Genomic DNA, 13,527 nt, shown 5'->3' on the forward strand with positions numbered 1-13,527 from the left:
GTGAAACAGATAAAAAGGGAATTTCCTCCTGGTAAACTGAGGAAGCTGATCTACCTGAAGTGGCCAGAGCACACTTTCAGGAATTTTGAAGCTCATGTGAAACTGAGGGCAACTTTTCCTCTTTATTTTCACATACATATACTAATTGTGAAGTGTTCTGTGATACCTACAAATCACACAAGATGGTCTGTTGGAGTGACCGTATGGCCCGCCACAAGCAATCCAGGAGATTCCTCGATTGTGTGGAAGACAATTTCCTCTTGCAAGAAGGGAGAAATGGAAGACCCAGGGAACTACAGACCAGTCAGTCCCTCCTTTGTGCCTGGCAAAATCTTGGAGCAGATTCTCCTGGAAACCATGCTAAGTCACATGAAAAAAAACAAGGTGGTTGTTGACAGCCAGCATGGCTTCACTAAGGGCAAATCCTGCCAGACTAATTTGGAGGCCTTCTATGATGGGGCTATAGATCTGATGGATAGGGACAAAGCAGTTGACATCATCTACCAGGACTTGTGCAAAGCGTTCAACCCTGTCCCACATGACATCCTTGTCTCTAAACTGGAGAGACACGGATTTGATAAGTGGACCACCCAGTGGATAAAGAACTGGCTGGATGGCCACATGTGGAGAGTTGTTGTCAAGGGCTCAATTTCCAACTGGAGATAGGTAACAAGTGGTGTCCCTCGGAGGTCAGTGTTGGAACTGATCCTGTTCAACATCTTTGTCAGAGACATGGACAGTGGGATTGAGCGCCCCTTCAGCAAGTTTGCCAAAAATACTAAGCTGTGTGGTTCAGTTGATATGCTGTAGGGAAGTGATGAAATCCAGAGGGACCTGGACACGCTTGAGTGGTGGCCAATGCCAACCTCATGAAGTTCAATAATGCGAAGTGAAAGGTCCTATGCCTGGGTCAGGGTAATCCCAGGCACAGCTACAGGTTGGGTGGAGCAGTGATTCAGAGCAGCCCTGCGGAGAAAGACTTGGGGATGCTGGTCAATGAGAAACGGAACATGAGCCGGCTTCAGGTGTGCTCACAGCCCAGAAAGCCAACTGTATCCTGGGCTGCATCAAAAGTGTGACCAGCAGGTCAAAGGAGGTGATCCTGCCCCTCTACTCTGCTTTCGTGAGACCCCACTTGGAGGACTGTGTGCAGTTCTGGTGTCCTCAACATAAGAAGGACATGGAGCTGTGGAGCAAGTCCAGAGGAGGCCAGGAGAATGATAAGGGGGTTGAAGCACTTCCCGTAAGAAGATAAGCTGAGAAAGTTGGGGCTGTTCAGCCTGGAGAAGAGAAGCTGCCTGGAGACCTCCTAGCAGCCTTCCAATATCTGAAAGGGGCCTACTAGGATGCTGGAGAGGGACTCTTCATCAGGGACTGCAGTGACAGGACAAGGGGTAGTGGGTGTAAACTAAAACAGGGAAAGTTCAGATTGGATATGAGGAAGAGGTTCTTTACTGTGAGGGTTCTGAGGCACTGGAATGGGTTGCCAAAAGAACTTGTAAGATGCCCCTTCCCTGGCGGTGTTCAAGGCCAGGTTGGACAGACCCTTGGGTGACATCGTCTAGCGTGAGATGTCCCTGCCCATGGCAGGGGGGTTGGAACTAGATGATCTTAAGGTTCTTTCCAACCCTAACTAGTCTATGATTTTGTGACTATGATTCTATCTCTTATTTGGTAATGGAATCTTCTCACAAATGCAAAGGATGTGCTGTTCAGGCCATGCTATGAATCACAGAATCACAGAGTCATTACGGTTGGAAGGGACCTCTGGAGATCATCTAGTCCACCACCCCTACCAAGGCAGGGCCACCCAGAGCAAGTTACACAGGAATGCATGCAGGTGGGGTTTGAATGTCTCCAGAGAGGAAGGCTCCACCAGCCGCCTGGGAAGCCTTTTCCAGTGTTCTGCCACCCTCAATGTAAAGAAGTTCTTCCTCATGTTGAGGTGAAACTTGTTGTGTTTTAGTTTATGGCCATTACTCCCAGGAGTCCTGTTGCCAGGCACCACTGAAAAGAGTCTGGCACCATCTTCCTTGCAACTGTCTTTGAGATATTGATCTGCATTAATGAGGTCTCTTTTCAGTCTCCTCTGCTCTAGACTAAACAGGCCCAATTGGGCAATCTCTTCTCATAAGGGAGATACTCCAAACCCCTGATCACCTCTGTGGTCCCCCCCTGGACCCTCTCCAGTAGCTGAATAAATGCAGGAAGGACCAGAGAATCATTTGGTGGTGGACAGTATCATTGCATCCTTCATTATGAGATCACCAAATATTACAGGTGACATTTTGGACAGTGGAAGAACCAGAAGACATGGAAAAGACGGAAATGGGAAGAAACAGGGAAAAGGGGTGGGGAAAAAGTATACACATTGTTTCTTCCTTTACCAATATTTAGACCAAATTATCTCACAAACACAGAAGTTGCTGACATGGGGGTTCTCTTTGCCTGCTCCGGGTCTTGAAGACCTTACTGGTTGACCATGAGATGCTTGATTCTGCCCACCTCTTACCCAAGGAGAGAAGACTACTGCTGGCTTAAGGATGGTTGGGTGTGCATCTACCTCTATCTTTTTTCTTTCCGCTGCAGCTAAGAACCGAAAGTCTATAAAGAGGACAGGAGAGTCATACAGCATGGCTCAGGTGTCACAGAGTGTGGAGGTTGTCATGTCATTACAGAAATACTGGTACTTAATTGTGCTAACAGCTGATGTGTACCCTTCAGGTATGTAATGCTGGCTCCTGATGACTATTAGCAATTTTGAGGGAAATGAAAATTGTTCGGTGTCCTGGGTTCAGCTATAGCAGTCATTTTTCTCCTGCTTAGTAGCTGGTGCAGTGCTGTGTTTTTTAACTTTCAGCCTGGGAACAACGCTGATAACACCGATGTTTTTAGTTGTTGCTAAGTAATGTTTATTCTAACCAAGGACTTTCTCAGTGTCATGCTTTGCCAGGGAGGAGGGGAAGCCGGGAGGAAGCAGAGACAGGACACCTGACCCAAACTAGCCAAAGGGGTATTCCATACCACAGCACGTCATGCCCAGTATATAAACCGGGGGGAGTTACCCGGAAGGCCCAGATCACTGCTCGGGTCGGGCTGGGTATCGGTCGGCGGGTGGTGAGCAATTGTATCCTCTCCCCTTGTTATTTCACTAATCGTTATTATCATTGGTGGTAGCAGTAGTGGTTTTGTGTTATACCTTAGTTGCGGGACTGCTCTTATCTCAACCCGTGGGAGTTGCATTCTTCCCATTCTCCTCCCCATCCCTCCGGGAGCGGGGGGAGGAAGAAGAGGGGGGGGGGAGTGAGCGAGCGGCTGTGTGGTTCTGAGTTACCAGCTGGGCTCAAACCACGACAGTTCTTTTTGGCGCCCAACGTGGGGCACGAAAGGTTGAGATAACGACAGATCTGACCAGAGTGTGTTTAATCATATTTGTGATAAGCATTCATTGTTACTACTCGTCACAATGGTGATTATTTGGCTCTCAGACGTGTTGCGCTTGATCTCAGAGTTTCAGCATGTTGTACCTTACTTACAGCCACTATTTGCTGTTTTAGCGTTTATGGGCTGGGGGGCCTGGGCTAAGGTTCTTGTTTCACTGTACTTCATGGTAATGACTTGTAATACAATAGACTCATTGATCATGAAACTGGTCTGGTTTGTGCTTCCAGCGTGGCCATCACCACTATACATTGGGAGGTATATAATGAAATATTTTAGCAATTGCATATCTTTTTTTTTCTCCTCGGGGGGTAAACTTACGAAGGAAGCATTCTCTTTCACCCCCCGTTCCCCCACCAGCCTATTTGCAACAGCAATTGAGAGTTCTGAAGGTTTTAGATGGCCTTTGAGTACCCTTGAAACCTGCCTGCTGATTGCGCTGGGGATCAGCATGTTGGCAAACATACGGAGTGTGTTTTACCCACGGCCATCCCGTCGTAGGAACATCCTATTTCGTTTAATGTCGAAAATGCAGCAGTATCAGGTTCGAATCTGGTCTAGGGTTAGACGACGATATAGGAGGACCACCAGGAGATTTTCCCTGAGGCTGGACAGTTATGAGTGGCAGGGTGTGTGGGATAGTATGGGCAAGTACCTAGGCCAGTGGGCCCCTCCAGTGCTTTGGAACTTCACCACTGAACAAGTGCAACATCCGGAAAAACTAGTAAAACACTTAAACGAGGTGTGCTGTCGTCCTGGTTATACCAGAGAGGGACAAATTTTGGCAACGTGCTGGGGCTTGGCCTATGCCTACAGAGCCCTGCTCAACACTATCCAGCACCTTCAAAGGGAAAAAAATGTCTCTGGATCTGATGGCAAAGCAACAGACAACGCAGCTATGCCAACTCCAAGCACAGCAGCTACTCAGACCCTGACCACAACAGTCAACACAGCTACTCCAAGTACAGCAGCTACATCAACCCCAGTGACAAGCACAACAGCTACTCAAACCCTGACCACAACAGACAACGCAACTACTCCAACTTCAAATACAGCAGTTACACCAACCCCAGTGACAAGCACAACAGCTACTCAAACCCCGACAGCAACAGACAATGTGGCTACTCCAAGCACCACAGCCACACCAACCCCAGTGACAAGCACAGTAGCTACTCAAACCCCGACAGCAACAGACAATATAGCTACTCCAAGCACCACAGCTACACCAACCCCAGTGACATGCACAGTAGCTATTCAAACCCCGACAGCAACAGACAATATGGCTACTCCAAGCACTGCAGCTACACCAACCCCAGTGACAAGCACAGTAGCTACTCAAACCCCGACAGCAACAGATAATGCAGCTGTTGGTGTTACTCAACTCCCAAGCACAACAGCTGCACCAACCCCAGCAATAGACATTGCAACCACTCCAATCCTAGTGGCAGACACTGCAGCCACTCCAACCACAGTGACAAACACTGCAGCTAAACCAAATGTCCAGTTTGTGACAATGTCTGTTGCCCCTGTAAGCAAAAGCAAACGAAAGGCACAAAGAGCAACCCGTGAAGCGAAGAAAGATGAAGACCCAGTGCCATTACTATATGCAACAGCACCTGAACAAGAGTTACTACTACATGGGTCAGAGGAAGAGGAAGAAGAAGAAGAGGTCACTTCTCGACCCCGGACCTCAACCGAACTACGGAATATGCGAAAAGATTTCACCCGTCTTCCAGGGGAGCACATTGTCACCTGGTTGCTCCGGTGCTGGGACAATGGGGCCGATGGTCACGAACTAGAAGGTAGGGAAGCCAAGCAGCTGGGATCACTTGCTAAGGAAGGAGGAATTGACAAAGCGATTGCAAGAGAGAAGCGAGCCCTCAGTCTTTGGAGGCGGCTCCTGGCAGCTGTGAAGGAAAGGTTTCCCTACAAAGACGATATTACGAATCGCTCAGCCAACTGGACCACGATAGAGAAAGGCATCCAGTCCCTGAGGGAATCAGCCATTATAGAGATGATCTATCGTAGGCCGGATTCCAGGAACACATCCGTAGACCCAGATGAAGTCGAATGTACACGACCCATGTGGCGGAAACTTACACGGAGTGCGCCATCATCGTATGCCCACACATTGGCATCAATGACCTGGAATGACGGAGTATCACCAACAGTGGATTTCCTGATTCGTCAACTCCGAGAGTTCGAAGACAATCTCACCCCTTCCATCATTTCAGCTGTGGAAAAACTGTCCCAGGAGTTCAAACAATTGAGAGACGATTTATCCGATCTATCCAGCTCTCCACGCGTACCAACCCATGTCTCAGCTATCAACAGAAGGCGCCCTACTGCTCGAGAAAGAAAATATAGGAGGTACACGCCACGGGCCACCCTATGGTTTTACCTGCGGGATCATGGAGAAGACATGAGAAAGTGGGATGGAAAACCTACTTCAGCTCTGGAGCAACGGGTGCGTGAACTGAAGAGGAGAACAATGGTCAAGGATGATCCTCCCAGGAAAGCTGCTGCTCCAGTCTCTGGCGAGCAGTTTCCCAGATGGAGCGAAAGAGCTGATTTTACTCCAGCTCCTGTGATAAGGAATACTAATCCCTTTCTACAAGACAGAAGTGGAGAATTTTGTGATCACTATTAGAGGGGCCCTGCCTCCAGCCAGGTGGAGGAGAGGGATAATCGGGTTTACTGGACTGTGTGGATCAGATGGCCTGGCACATCAGTCCCACAGAAGTATAAGGCTCTAGTAGATACCGGTGCACAGTGTACTCTGATGCCATCAAGGTATCAAGGGGTGAAACCCATTTCTATTTCTGGAGTGACAGGAGGATCCCAAGCGTTAACTATGCTGGAAGCTGAAATCAGCCTGACTGGGAGGAAGTGGCAAAAGCACCCCATTGTAACTGGTCCAGGGGCTCCATGCATCCTTGGCATAGACTATCTCAGGAGAGGGTATTTCAAAGACCCAAAAGGGTATAGATGGGCTTTTGGTATCGCTGCCTTGGAGACAGAGGAAATTAAGCAGCTGTCCACCTTACCCGGTCTCTCAGAGGATCCTTCTGTTGTGGGGTTGCTGAAGGTCGAAGAACAACAAGTGCCAATTGCGACCACAACAGTGCACCGGCGGCAATATCGCACCAACCGAGACTCCTTGATTCCCATCCATAAGCTGATCCGCAGACTGGAGAGCCAAGGAGTGATCAGCAGGACCCGCTCACCCTTTAATAGCCCCATATGGCCAGTGCAAAAGTCTAATGGAGAGTGGAGATTAACAGTAGACTATCGTGGCCTGAACGAAGTCACACCACCATTGAGTGCTGCCGTACCGGACATGTTAGAACTTCAGTATGAACTGGAGTCAAAGGCAGCCAAGTGGTATGCCACAATTGACATTGCCAATGCATTTTTCTCAATCCCTTTGGCAGCAGAATGCAGGCCACAGTTTGCTTTCACTTGGAGGGGCGTCCAGTACACTTGGAACCGACTGCCCCAGGGGTGGAAACACAGCCCTACCATCTGCCATGGATTGATCCAGACTGCACTGGAACAGGGGCAAGCTCCAGAACACCTGCAATACATTGATGACATCATCGTGTGGGGTGATACAGCGGAAGAAGTTTTTGAGAAAGGAAGGAAAATAATCCAAATCCTGCTGAAGGCCGGTTTTGCCATAAAACGGAATAAGGTCAAGGGACCTGCACAGGAGATTCAATTTTTGGGAATAAAATGGCAAGATGGACGCCGCCAGATCCCCATAGACGTGATCAACAAGATAACAGCAATGTCTCCACCAACTAACAAGAAAGAAACACAAGCTTTCTTAGGTGTTGTGGGGTTCTGGAGAATGCACATCCCAAATTACAGTCTGATTGTAAGCCCTCTCTACCACGTGACCCGGAAGAAGAATGATTTCAAATGGGGCCCTGAGCAACAACAAGCCTTTGAACAAATTAAACGAGAAATAGTTCATGCAGTAGCCCTTGGACCAGTCCGGGCCGGGCCAGATGTGAAAAATGTGCTCTATACCGCAGCTGGGGAGAATGGTCCTACCTGGAGCCTCTGGCAGAAAGCTCCAGGGGAGACTCGAGGTCGACCCCTCGGCTTTTGGAGTCGGGGATATAAAGGATCCGAGGCCAGCTACACTCCCACTGAAAAAGAGATACTGGCAGCCTATGAAGGGGTTCGAGCTGCCTCAGAAGTGATCGGAACTGAAGCGCAGCTCCTCCTGGCACCCCGGTTGCCTGTGCTGGGCTGGATGTTCAAAGGCAGGGTTTCCTCTACACATCATGCAACTGATGCTACATGGAGTAAGTGGGCCGCACTAATTACACAACGAGCTCGAATAGGAAATCCCAGTCGTCCAGGAATTCTAGAAGTCATCATGGACTGGCCAGAGGGCAAAGATTTTGGGATGTCACCAGAAGAGGAGGTGACGCGTGCTGAAGAGGCCCCACCATATAATGAACTGTCAGAGAGTGAAAAGCAATATGCCTTGTTTACTGATGGGTCCTGCCGTATTGTGGGAAAGCATCGGAGATGGAAGGCAGCTGTGTGGAGTCCCCTGCGACAAGTTGCAGAAACTGCTGAGGGAGAGGGTGAATCGAGTCAATTTGCAGAGGTGAAAGCCATCCAGCTGGCCTTGGACATTGCTGAACGAGAAAAATGGCCAGTACTTTATCTCTATACTGACTCATAGATGGTGGCAAATGCCCTGTGGGGGTGGTTGCAGCAATGGAAGCAGAGCAACTGGCAACGCAGAAGTAAACCCATCTGGGCTGCTGCATTGTGGCAAGATATCGCTGCTCGGGTGCAGAACCTGGTGGTGAAGGTACGCCACGTAGATGCTCATGTACCCAAGAGTCGGGCCACTGAGGAACACCAGAATAACCAGCAAGTGGATAAAGCTGCTAAGATTAAAGTGGCTCAGATGGACTTGGATTGGCAACATAAGGGTGAATTATTTTTAGCCCGGTGGGCCCATGACACCTCAGGCCATCAAGGCAGAGATGCAACATATAGATGGGCTCGTGATCGAGGGGTGGACTTAACGATGGACACTATTGCCCAGGTTATTCACGAATGTGAAACATGTGCTGCAATTAAGCAAGCCAAGCGGTTAAAGCCTCTCTGGTATGGAGGACGATGGCTGAAGTACAAATATGGGGAGGCCTGGCAGATTGACTATATCACACTCCCACCAACCCGCCAGGGCAAGCGCTATGTGCTTACCATGGTGGAAGCAACCACCGGCTGGCTGGAAACATACGCTGTGTCCCATGCCACTGCCCGGAACACTATCCTGGGCCTTGAGAAACAAGTCTTGTGGCGACACGGCACCCCAGAGAGAATTGAGTCAGACAATGGGACTCATTTCCGGAACAACCTCATAGACACTTGGGCCAAAGAGCATGGCATTGAGTGGGTATACCACATCCCCTACCATGCACCAGCCTCTGGGAAAATCGAACGGTACAATGGGCTGTTAAAAACTACACTGAGAGCAATGGGTGGTGGGACTTTCAAACACTGGGATACACATTTACCAAAAGCCACCTGGTTGGTCAACAGTAGGGGATCTGCCAACAGGGCTGGCCCAGCCCAATCAGAACTTTTACGTACTGTAGAGGGGGATAAAGTTCCTGTGGTGCACATAAAGAATTTGTTGGGGAAGACAGTCTGGGTTATTCCTGCTTCAGGTAAAGGCAAACCCACTCGTGGGGTTGCTTTTGCTCAGGGACCTGGATATACTTGGTGGGTAATGCGGGAAGATGGGGAAGTCCGATGTGTACCTCAAGGGGATTTGATTTTGGGGGAAAACAGCCAATGAACTCAATTGTACGCTGTTGCCTGCTCTATAACACTTTTATAGCCCACCAGCTAGATATCTTCAGGTCACCAGCCGTTGACCCTGACTTCCCTCCGATCATCACCTCAACAAAGAATGAATTTTGAGGAAACCAGACGAGCTCAGTAGTGACCAGATGAGTTTGGCGGTATCATCAGCAGGCAACAGCCCAACACTATGTACCGTCCCTCCTGCCCTGAAAGACTATTACAAGAGATGGAACCTGACATCATGGACTGGATGAGTTCAGCAATTTTACAGGGATTGGTCCATGGACTAGGGAACGATATCTTTCTCTGTGTGTGAGTGTGGGTGTATATATATGTGTATATATGGGACAGGGGTGATGGTGTGCTGAGAGATGTGGGATCTGAGCATGACGTGAATGGTATGGAATAAGGGGTGGATACTGTCCTGGGTTCAGCTATAGCAGTCATTTTTCTCCTGCTTAGTAGCTGGTGCAGTGCTGTGTTTTTTAACTTTCAGCCTGGGAACAACGCTGATAACACCGATGTTTTTAGTTGTTGCTAAGTAATGTTTATTCTAACCAAGGACTTTCTCAGTGTCATGCTTTGCCAGGGAGGAGGGGAAGCCGGGAGGAAGCAGAGACAGGACACCTGACCCAAACTAGCCAAAGGGGTATTCCATACCACAGCACGTCATGCCCAGTATATAAACCGGGGGGAGTTACCCGGAAGGCCCAGATCACTGCTCGGGTCGGGCTGGGTATCGGTCGGCGGGTGGTGAGCAATTGTATCCTCTCCCCTTGTTATTTCACTAATCGTTATTATCATTGGTGGTAGCAGTAGTGGTTTTGTGTTATACCTTAGTTGCGGGACTGCTCTTATCTCAACCCGTGGGAGTTGCATTCTTCCCATTCTCCTCCCCATCCCTCCGGGAGCGGGGGGAGGAAGAAGGGGGGGGGGGGAGTGAGCGAGCGGCTGTGTGGTTCTGAGTTACCAGCTGGGCTCAAACCACGACATTCGGTAAAAGTAACTGAGCTCTGGGTATTGGATATTTTGTCATAGTCACTAGCCTTCTTTATGCCTGAAAAGTCAGAATATGATCTAAACAAAACATCTCAGTGATGCCCAACCCTAACCATTCTATGAATCCGTGATTCTATGTCTGATACTTAAGCTTCAAGATAAGTGGAAAATACAGAATAGAGATCTTCTAAGAGAGATTCATCCATATAGCCCTTCAAGAAAAGTAACAGGGCTGATTCCTGGGCAGAAATTGAGACAGAGAAGGTCTTGGTCAAAGCTTTACAATGAGAAGTAGGATTACTGGAATACTGAAAGTCAGGCACTACTCCAAATAAGCCAATGTTTCAACACAAAAAAATGATTCAGTTTTGTCTCTAGGAGCAGCAAAAATGCATTTTTAAAGAAGATGTTTCTATATCAGAGTGCAATAATTTCATTTGTTCTAATTTTTTCCGTTTAGATAACACTATCCTCAGTAGTGTAGTTATCACTTAGGCAGAGTAGTAAATATGATACAAGGAAAGTGGAGAATAGACGGAACTTCATAAAGCAGAAATGAAGTTTTTTATGCATTCTGAATAGCTGCAGATGCCTCTTTGCTCTTGTTCTATGAGAGCTAGTCGTTGGATTTCCCTTGATAGCACAAATATAGATTTTACGAGTACAATGAACAGAGATAAATGTATGAAGAGCTGAGAACTGTGTAGATATCCAGCAGGCAGGAAAAAGTGGGCAGATTCACACCTAGAATCTGAGGTGATTTGTGCACCTTGAGAGGCAAATATGATGTGTTTCATGGCCTTTTATCATTAAAAAAATTAAATTAACAAAATAATCTGTTTAAGTAGAACTTTCTAATGAGAGTAGGATAGAGAAGTAATTTCATTCTCACTTGTGAGAGAAGCAATAGGACTTGTATTTGAAGGATATGAAGTCGGAATTCATTTTCCCCTTCAAAAATAGAAGTCAGAAAGTGATTATTTTGTCTTCAAATGTGATTAGATGCAAAACCAACAGTTATTCCTCTGTGACATATCAGGGAAAAAAAAAACTCCCTGAGACTTCAGAAATAAATTCAGAGTTCGACGTTGGACTTGGTTTCTCTGAAATAAGAGAATTTGAAAATTGTAGTGTAGTTAAACACCTCTTTTTGGCTTGACAGCACAATAATGGCTTTTTAAAGATCTACTTTAGAGTGTTAAATTAAGCTGTATGTCTGCAAGGAAGATATGGCTCTACAGAGTTGGATGCCAAGAGCATCCATCCCTTTTAAATCAATGGGCAATTTCTCAAATATGCTCTTTTTACACCAACCCAGTGTCATACATGGTTGATGAAGTAAACCACAGATTTCCTTGTCTTAGCAGAAAAGAAAGGCTGAACTCTTCAACAATATCCTGTGACTGACACAGGTGGGATGACAATTCAGCTTGTGAAGCAGTCAAGTGCTGGGAGGAACACCCAATGAGGAAAAAAGAGTTGGGAAAGCTGCAGGAAGAAGTGCATAAAAGGTTCAATTTTGCATTCAAACTTTGGAATGTTTGTCAAAATATAATCTCAGGTTTTTGTCCTTCCATGATAAATTAATGCATATCAGCTCTTGGAGAGAGCACAGTCTATTTCTAATACAATCTTACACTAGTTAATAATGTAGACAGAGGTTATAGCGCAGTAGGCACCTAATTTCCAAACTCATCTGAGGTCTGTATGATTTTAACAGTTCTAAGAGATTAGCTATGTCAATTTGTTCTCACAGTCTTATTTTCTGCCAAGTTTCATGATGTCTGAAGTTAGTAACATGAATAAACTCACATTTCCATAATTTGTTTCCTAAAGCTATAATGGAAGTTGAAGTACACCTCCAAGCTTGTTCTTTAATATTTTAAATATCCAAATTCTGTTTCCTAGGAAGTAATGAACCATTTCCTTCCTGAAAGAATATGCAAGTCCATATCAAAATGCTATTTTTTTACCATTTCACATGGTAACCCTTGAAATTTAAGGCATACATAGTGGTTAGCAGCAGAAGGATACAAAGTTTTTAAGGTTAGTATTGATTAGGATATAAGGTTTTTGGAATAGCCACACCTTTTTTGTGGACATGAATGGTCAGTGCACAAAACTTCAGAGGATGTAGAGTACATCAACTTTGGAAGAACATGCTTACAATCATGTCCATAACACACAGTGGGATGATTCACCAATCTTTGAAATGAGGGAAAACCTACCTTCAAGTTGCTAGGCAATATCACAAAAGTTCAACATTTTGGTCAGGTTCCATATAGCCGTAGCCATAGCCATGCTGAGTCTGAGCCTCCGGTTAGATGAAGTATCCTTCCCTAAACTTTTGTACTATATAGTCATTAAATGCCATTTCTGTTCTAACGACTTGATGACTGCACAGTACATTAAAAGTTCTCATGCAGCATTATTTCTTCTACAAGTAGTTACTCAAGCATGTTATCCAAGGTGCTAGCAAATACTCATCAGAGAAAAAAAAAAATTATTTAAAATTATTTTATAATATATAATCAGAACTATCTATTTGTAAGATTTAGAGTAACCTGGTTTTATATGAATTGTAAAGCCCTGCAGAATCATAAAGACTGAAAGGATCTGATAGATGTCATAAATAGATCACCTCTTGTGATGCTTGGAGTCTCGGACAATGGAAACAAAACATAAGAGCATAACACCTAATATCATTGACTCACAGAATCATAGAATGGTTTGGTTTGGAAAGGATTTTAAAGATCATCTAGTTACAACCACGCTGCCATGGGCAGGGACACCATTATATGATGAAGACGAATTCTGGCAAAGTACTTTGAGAAACAGTAGTGGAAAGGGCAGGTTGCTGTAATGACATTTGCAACTCAGAAGGTGCTCCAAGATAAACCCCTATTGAAGGACAATGGGCAGCAGGGAAGATGTCTTCATCTGAGGATTTTCATGCTTGTTCAGAAATGATGAAATTTATTCCACATATTTAATAGTTTTATTTTACTAGGTAGCTCTAATACATCTGGTACAAGCACTCCTGCACTGAGAGATGCTTTAGCTGAAGCTCTTGGAAATATTTTGGGTAGTTGGGCTATCTGATAACAGAATTATTGATGACAATAAGAGAAAGGGATGATTGTTTAACTCAAAGTTCGTTGATTTGAGGGGGGGAAATCAAAAAGGCTTCTCAGTCTTCACTTAGGAAAAACAAAGCATAAGAAACAACAAGGCTTTCATCTT

The sequence above is a fragment of the Strigops habroptila genome, chromosome Z, assembly GCF_004027225.2.
Source record: "Strigops habroptila isolate Jane chromosome Z, bStrHab1.2.pri, whole genome shotgun sequence".
In the NCBI taxonomy this organism is placed as follows: Eukaryota; Metazoa; Chordata; class Aves; order Psittaciformes; family Psittacidae; genus Strigops; species Strigops habroptila.